Below are 9,197 nucleotides of genomic sequence, written 5' to 3'. Positions count from 1 at the left end.
AACAATCATATAGACAGATGCGAATCATGTGCGAAACACAAAGGATACCCAATCACACCTGCACCGATGGGTAATTACCCTGTACCACATCAACCATGGGACGTTGTCGCTGTTGATTTACTCAAGATGCCATTATCATACAATAATAACCTATACTTATTCGTAGCAACGGATCATTTTTCCCGTTATGTCATTTTAGCTCCAATTAAAGATAAGACAGCAGAGACAGTAGCAAAGGCAATAACAGATAATGTAATATGTCGCTTTACTACCCCAAAGGTATTAATAAGTGATAATGGAGGAGAATTTAATTCTGAGATCTTACAAGAAATATGTAAACAATACAACATCAAAAAGGTTAACGTTTTGGCCTATCACCCAGCATCGAATGGGTTGGTAGAGAGACAAAATAAAAAGGTATTAGATGTGCTACGACACATTCTCAGTGAAAATTATGCAAGCTGGGATGATTGGATTCCCAGAGTAGAGGCCTCAATTAATTGGTCTATAAATAAATCCATCGGTGACACACCACATTTCATTATATATGGCACAGATAAAAAATTACCATATGAGCTCCTAGAAGGTGACAACATGCCTATATACAATTACGATGATTACTCTAAACTCCGTTTACGTGAATTCCAGGACATTCACAAAAGAGTCAAAAAACAATTAACGATGTCCAAGGAAGAAATGACGGAGGCATTTAACAAGAAGGCAAAAGATTCACATATCTGCTTAGGAGATATTGTTTACGGAGTCATTCATACGAGAGACAATAAATTATCCCCAAAATTTGAGGGCCCATACAGAGTAATTAACATAAAAGCAAACAAAGTTTTAATTAAGTCACTTTCAAGTGGCGAGGAGAAACAAGTTCATATTGACCATTTAAAACGAGTTTCAAGGGAATTATCACATAATTATTCAGCCTCGGATACAACCGAACAGGTGAACGTACCTCAAGAAACCAAGCAAGAACACAACAATGATTACAAAAAGAAATTAAGGTCATATACCAAACAATCGAACATAGGTGCAACTATTCCAATAAAATCTACAGTACATCATTTACGAGAATTAAATATCGATTTAAACTCCTTCTATAAATGAAATAACAATCAACCGTAACGCACATCATCACTATCATCGACCACAGCATTATAGGAAATTAATAGATTTTTTTTTTCGGTAGGTTACGATGAAGGGACTTATGCTATGGATTCTCCTCTACATAGTAAGAGGATATGCGCACCTATACCCCAAACATATAGTACGACAAGGATGCCTCATAGCTCCAACGGCCACGACTACAATCGTTAAGGACGTCATGAGTACTGAAATAAGTCTAGATTACTTGTATGACTTACCTACTTATCTAGGAAGACTTGCGACGCCGATGCGAACTCTGGACTTCATGATAGGAAATTATGTTTCACCAGCACATAACACCAAGGAAGTGAATGAAATGGTGAAGTTGGCGAAATGGAAACTGGAACAGGCAAAGTCAACTATGCTCGTCATGATCCAAGATCTCCCATTTTATGGAACGGAGGTACTGAGCGACAGGAACAACATCACACGTACTCGCCAAAAGCGCGGTTTGTTCGACCTGAGTGGCGCAGTTCTTGGGAACATCTTTGGATTGGCTACAGAGGATGACCTTAAAGAAATAAACAACAAATTTAATAAGATAGCTCAGGTACTAACATACCAAGATAAATTCATCACAGGACAGAACTCAGCAATGAAGACAATTGTGAAAAATCTGAAACAAGCAGAAAACGTAGCTCTCGAGAGTGTAGATAAAATAAATGAATTAGAGGGCAACGTTACTCTTTTCCAGCACTTCCCCATCATCACAGAACATATTGACACGATTCTACTACAATTAGAGAACACTAGAGATCGTTTCAGGGCACTTATGCAAGGAATTTCGAATGCTGGTGATGGCAAGATCACAAATGACTTACTCCCAGTTCATGAGCTACGTCAGATAGTTAGTCAAGGCATACATAAACATAAACTGAAGCCGTTGTTCCGCAGTAGGGAATTTATGCAATATTACCCGTATTTAGAAGCAACACTAACACCAACATCAGTGGTAGTTCATGTACCATTCATCACTGAAGACCTGTTCACAGTATACCAAATACACCCCTTCCCCTATAAGAATAACAACACTTTGGTCATCATCAACATCAACACAGACACCGAACTCATCATGGTCTCCAAGAGACGGGACACTGTCACTTTCGCAAGTGAGTCAACGATTGAATGAAAGTGCCGCACATCCTTACATGCTGTTCATCTTTGTCCTGCGTACATTTTCACGTTTCAGCCTACTGATACAGTCCCTTGTGAAATGGCTATCATCAGAAATGACAATATTCATCATCATTACAACTTCACTTTTGCTCCAGATAAACTTGTACACCATCAACGCATTGGACACTCACAGTTTTTTTATTTCCCTCATAACACATCAGTTTACATAGTCTGTCCAGATATACCACCATCTCATACATCAGCATCAGGATTATACATAGCACCAGACTACTGTGCGGTATTTACACCAGCCATGTCTACTTTATCCATCATCAATCACTACGCCATTCTCAATCATACACACAAACATTTCCACCCACTGCTTGATATGAACTTAAACATGAGCACAAGTATTAAGCTGACTTCACCTAAGTTTGAAACTATGCAGCTGATCAATGAAACAATGCAACCCTGGGAAGATTTGAGTTTGAGTATGTTCAACCCATATTATGTGTTTAGCCCAGCACCTACTGTCTTTATAATCGTCTGCATTGTAGTTGCAGTACTGCTGTTCACAATGCACAGAATGCATGCAAGAATTGCTAATTTGGAGTTATTATTTAGTGAGGGGAGAGTTAACATCACAGTTAACCACCCTGAATGAAGTGTATATATTTTGTATATAGTATTAATTATATATATATAAAAAAAAAAATACAAAGAAGAATGACCCATATATGGCAGACCAGTACCATTATCTTTAAATGAATTATTAATAACTCTTACCATAATCTTCATTTTAAACTATTTTTTATTCTTGCATGTATGCATTTCACTATAATAACCCAAGTACATACTGTATTACAGTTAAATAATTTACTTTAATGCATTTATTCAAATATGTATACAACTTGTTTAAAATGTAATATTACTGAATAATCACTATTTACTATGAATAATATATGTATACAATATTCATACAATTATGTTACTTTTACAATATTATGTATTTCACTTAATTAGCTTATAAGTTCATTATAATGTGTATATAATGTGTATTAATATATTAGGACTATTAACTGTCGATGGTACGCCATTTTCGCGCGGCCGAGCAGATGTCAGGACTACATATTATAATTACAAATCATAATAGATAGATAGATAAATAGATAGATAGACAGCCCTCTGCGAGCCTGGGAAAAGGAAATGAGTTTGCAAGTTACACTGAGGAAAGCTGACGACAGCGGCCAGTAAGGAGATGATGCAGTTAGTTGTCAGCAAACCATCCGGGAACAAAGCCCTGGTGACCACACACATATACACACATACTCACACACAGGCTTCTTAAACTTTCCATCCACGAGGAACACACGTGATACGTCTCCTGTTTCACCAGAATTTAGGAAAGAGAGCTCAGAAGGAGACAGGCCTTAGAAGAGACAGGTCACAGAGAGAAGGGCTTGGCAACTTGAGAGAGAGAGACAGACAGAGAGAGCGAGACAGAGAGATAGCTAGCGGGACGGGACTCTATACTTACGCTCTGTGTGAGAGACTTGTTAATATTTCCAAGACAAATAAAAATAGTCCCATACTATTCTTTACCTCTCCTGTCACTACATGACAAATGGGAAGCTACTCCAAGATATAAAAACCGCTCGTCCACAAGTCTAAAATATATATATATATATAACTCAACCACAAAGGAACCACACAGTCTTTTATGACATTTAGTCTTTATGCATTTGTAATTCGTATTTCAAACACAAAAATGCACATAAATATACATAGTATAAAGGAAAGTGGGATCGTGTTGAAAGGGGCCTGATTGATTACGTGCTCGGAGAGAGGTTGATGATGGGAATGGTTGCTGATGCAAGGGGTGTGAGAGGACGATGTGGAGGTCCGTCAGATCATATGATTGTGTTATGTAAGAACATGTTGAGAGGAGTGATGTGGATCAAGAGGGAGAAGAGCAGTCAGGGTGAAAGACTGGAAGTTGAGAAGCTGAGGATCAAAGAAGTGGCAGATGATTACAGGACCAAAGTAGAGGACGAGTTAGATTCAGTGAACTGGAATGAACTGGATCTGGACAGCGTGTGGAATGCATATAGGGATTGCTTAGTTAGGAATGCTGATGAGGTGTGTGGTGTGGCAAGAGTATCAACAAAAAAGAAGGGTACAGCATGGTGGGATGAGGAGGTTAAGAGAGCTGTGGAGGAAAAGAGGAAGAAGTGGCTAAAGTGGTTACAGGATAGGGGTTCAGTTGAAATAAGAACTGAGTATATAAGGAGCAAGAAGCACATAAAGAGACTAGTGAAGAGGAAAAAGAAGGAGGTAAATGATGATCTGGGAAGAAAAATGAATGCGAACTACACTGAAAATAGGAAGTTATTCTGGAAAGAGGTGCGGAAATGTAGAAGTGAAAGCGGAAAAAAATGTGATAGTGTAAAGGATGCAGGTGGTAGGTTACTAACTCATGGAGATGAAGTAAGGACCAGATGGAAAGAATATTTTGGAATCCTGATGAATGGTAATAGAGAGAGCAGTGCGGCTGTAAACATGACTGGTCTGGGGGGGGTGCAGAGAAGGAATGCAGTGCCAGGAGACGTGACACTCGCACAGATGAAGAGTGCTGTGAAACGGTTGAAAAACGGGAAAGCAGCTGGGGTTGATAAGGTGTATGCAGAGACGTTTAAGTGTAGTGGAGAGAGTGGAATGAAGTGCTTGTTGGAGATATGTAAGAAGGCATGGATGAGCGAAACTGTGCCTGCAGAGTGGATAAAGGCTGTGATTGTACCCCCGTACAAAAATAAAGGTGAGCGAAGTGAGTGCAAGAATTATCGTGGCATAAGTTTATTGGGTGTGGTAGGGAAGGTATATGGAAGAATTATTACAGAGAAAAAGAGAAATATCAGAAGTCCTAGTGAGTGATGAACAAAGTGGCTTTAGGAGTGGCAGAGGATGTGTGGATCAAGTATTTGCAGTGAAACAGCTGAGAAGGCTTGTGAGAAGGACCATAAGGTGTTTATGGCATTCATGGATCTGGAAAAAGCGTATGACAAAGTAGACAGAGAGGGATTGTGGAAAATTTTGCGCATGTATGGTGTAGATGGTAAGCTGCTAGGTGCTGTCAAGAGTTTTTATGATGGTAGTGAAGCATGTGTAAGGGTTAATGGGCATCTAAGTGAATGGTTCACAATCGGTGTGGGCGTGCAACAAGGTTGTGATGTCCCCATGGTTGTTCAATGTAAATATGGATGGGGTGATGAGAGAAGTGAAAACACGAGTAATGGAGAGAGGGATGGCGTTGGTATTGAATAGTGATGGATGGAATATCTCTAATTTGTTGTATGCTGATGATGCAGTACTGCTTGCAAGTACCGGACAAGAACTTGGTATGCTAGTGCAGCGTTTTGCTGATGTCTGTGAGCGTCGTGCCTTGAGAGTAAATGTAGAGTAAAGTGATGGTTACTGAGAGAGAAGGGGACTCCCAGTGTGATGTCACAGTGAATGGAGAGAGACTGGAATTGGTGAGAGAGTTCAAATACTTGGGTACAATAATAGAAAAGAGAGGAAAATGTGCAAAAGAAGTTGAAAGTAGAGTGACACAAGGAAGAAAAGTAGCTGGTTTAATGAAGGCCTTGATAAGAAACAGAGGCTTGAGTGTTGCAGCTGCACGAAGCTTACATGAGGGAGTGTTAGTGCCAACTCTAACATAGGAGTGTGAGACTATGGTGTGGCATGAAAATGAAAAGTCAAGAGTGAGACCAGTGGAGATGGGACTATTGAGGAATGTATGTGGGGTACAGAGGGTGGATAGGATACGAAATAATGTGATTTGTGAAAGGTGTGGAGTGAGGAAGTCAGTGGACACCAGAACCGAAGAGTGTGTCCTGAGATGGTATGGTCATGTGGAAAGAATGGATAACAATAGAGTGGTGAAAAGGGTATACCTGAGCGAATTTGAAGGAGGGAGGAGGCGAGGTAGGCCAAGGAGAAGGTGGATAGATATGGTGAATGAGTGTTTGAGGAAGAGAGTTTTGGAAGTCGGTGAGGCTAGGGAACTGACAAGAGATCGAGCTGGCTGGATGAATGTTGTGAGGAGAAATGCATGATCAGGGATTTTGGCACCCCTTGTGAGCATGGCAGCGTCCGGATTGACTCAATCGGATACGTTTGTGTGAAGCTGCAGAATGTGGTGAATGTTTTTTATTTTTTTTTATTTTTTTATTTTTTTTGCGAATCCGGTGGAGCCAGGATTCCGGTGGCTTGAATGATGAGTGAATGGAAGTGTGGCCTATTTGGATTGGGGAAGTTTGTTCTGTCTGGACATTGCTACTCCTCACCCTACCCTTGGGTGGGAAAGGAGGTCAGGATGATGATTATATATATATATATATATATATATATATATATATATATTTATTTATTTGTGATTGATGATGAGCAGTGTGGCTTTAGGAGAGGGAGGGGATGCGTGGATCAGGTGTTTGCAGTGAGACAAGTGTGTGAAAAGTATTCAGCGAAAGGCAAGGATGTGTTTCGGGCATTTATGGATTTAGAGAAGGCGTATGATAGAATTGATAGGGAGGCTTTGTGGACTGTTTTAAGATTGTATGGACTTGATGGTAGGTTATTGAAAGGGGTGAAAAGTTTTTATGTAAATAGTAGAGCGTGTGTAAGAGTGGGAAATGCTGTGAGTGATTGGTTTCCTGTGAGCGTGGGGCTGCGACAGGGATGCGTGATGTCGCCTTGGTTGTTTAATATTTACATGGATGGTGTTGTAAGGGAGGTGAATGCAAGAGTTTTAGGTGGAGGTCTGAGTCTGGTGAATGTTGATGGTGGAGAGTGGAATCTGAAGCAGCTGCTGTTTGCAGATGATACTGCACTGGTGGCTGATTCAGAGGAGAGATTGAGACAGTTGGTAGAGGAGTTTGGAAGGGTGTGTGAAAGGAGGAAATTGAAAGTAAATGAGAACAAGAGTAAAGTGATGAAGTGTACGAGGTTGGTAGATGGTAGGGAGATGAATATAGTTTTGAATGGCGAGTTGCTTGAGGAGGTAGAGTGTTTTAAATATCTAGGGTCACATGTTGCTGTGGATGGAAGAATAGATGCAGAAGTGAAGTTTAGAATAAATGAAGTAGGTGCTGAGAGGAATGAAAAAAGTGTTTGATGTCGTTCGCTTAGAATGGATGTAAAGAGAAGGCTGTATGAGGGTGTTGTGGTACCGACTGCATTGTATGGGGCTGAAACATGGAATATGGGTGTAGCAGAGAGGAAAAGTTTGTATGTAATGGAGATTAGGTGTCTGAGGAGTATGTGTGGAGTGACGCGTATGGGTCGAGTGCGGAATGATGAAGTGCGAAGGAAAACTGGAGTTGTTCGGGAGATGGCTGGTAGAGCTGAGCAGAGGGTGCTGCGATGGTTTGGGCATATGAAGAGAATGGATAATGACCGATTGGTGAAGAAGATAACTAGATCTGATGTGAGAAGTGTAAGGCTGAGAGGAAGACCACGAATAGGATGGATGGACAGTGTGAAGAGAGCGCTGGATGTGAGAGGGATGTCTGTTGAGCAAGGAAGAGTGGCTGTGCCTGACAGAAATAAATGGAGAGAAATTGTGAATGAATAAGTGATGACGCAGCCCTGAGGGGATATTCTCCAGCATTTGGTCTGATCAGCTAGTCAGGTCAGGTGGGGGTAAGGGGATGGGTCTGTTATGATGTGGCAGGGGTAAACCAGTTCTGCTGTCGGGCCCTGCTGCGGATGTCACTGATTGCATTGCTCAGTTGACCCTTGTGTGGTGTGGTGCGGTGAGGATCTGTCCTTTCTCCCCTTTGGGGCTAAGATGCGAATGAATGTGTTTGAATGGATGAGTAAATGGGGAGTGTGTCGTCCTGTCTCGGCTACCTCCCCTTCCTTGGGGGAAGCAGCCTAGGTAGATGTATATATATATATATATATATATATATATATATATGTATGTATGTATGTATGCATATACTGCATAAAAGTCTTTGATTCATGCGAAAACATGTTAAAGCTGGGGGTTAGAAGCCATACTTATCCAAATGACCTTTAAAGGTTAGTACATGATCACAGTTTACTACACTGGAGGGCAATTTGTTCCATATTTTTACAACTCTGTTAAAGAAGAAATGCTTAGCTCCAGGCGACTGGAATCGTTTATCAATTATTTTATGCCACATTGCCTCTAGTATAATTCGTGTGATCAGCTGCGAAGTATTTATCAACAGCCATGTTACGGTGTCCTTTGATTATTTTAAATACTTTAATTAAATCTCCTCGTAGTTTGCTTTTAGTTGGGCTAAAGAGATTCACAGCTTCAAAACATTCCTCATATGATTTGTTTCTCAATCTGGATATCAGTCTAGTTACTCTTCGTCATATTCTTTCAAGTTTCCCTGCATCGTTTATGTCATAAGGCGAACGGAACTGGACACAATACTCAGGGTGTTGGCCAACTATAGAGTTATATAAAGGTGAGGATGAAATTGTCTGATTTATTTTCGAACGTTCTACCAATGAATCTGATTAATTTGTTGGCTTTCTTAACAGCCCCCGTACACTGTTTGCTTGGTTTAAGATCATTTATTATAATTCCCAAATCTTTTTCGTGACTGACAATATCTAGTGGAATACTGTTCATGGTGTAACAGGCTTTTCTATTTCTATTTCCAATGTTTAGCATTTGTACAAATATTAACCCGCCCTGTTCCGTCGACGTATGGGTACGTTGCAATGATTTGCATTTGCCAGTCCCGGTGACGTACCGGTACGTCGTGCAATTGCAATGTGCATAATTTCGACAATTTTCAAATTTCGCATTTGATTTGCAGTACGTACCCTCGCATGACCTTCCCCTACCTGCCACCAGGCGGGGACACTGGACGACCCAGCACGAC

The sequence above is a fragment of the Coenobita brevimanus genome, chromosome 77 (assembly GCF_032717465.1).
Source record: "Coenobita brevimanus isolate Jiangsu-jjx chromosome 77, ASM3271746v2, whole genome shotgun sequence".
NCBI classification, from domain to species: Eukaryota; Metazoa; Arthropoda; class Malacostraca; order Decapoda; family Coenobitidae; genus Coenobita; species Coenobita brevimanus.
The sequence above is the reverse complement of the archived record's forward strand: the minus strand, read 5'-3'. Positions refer to the sequence as shown.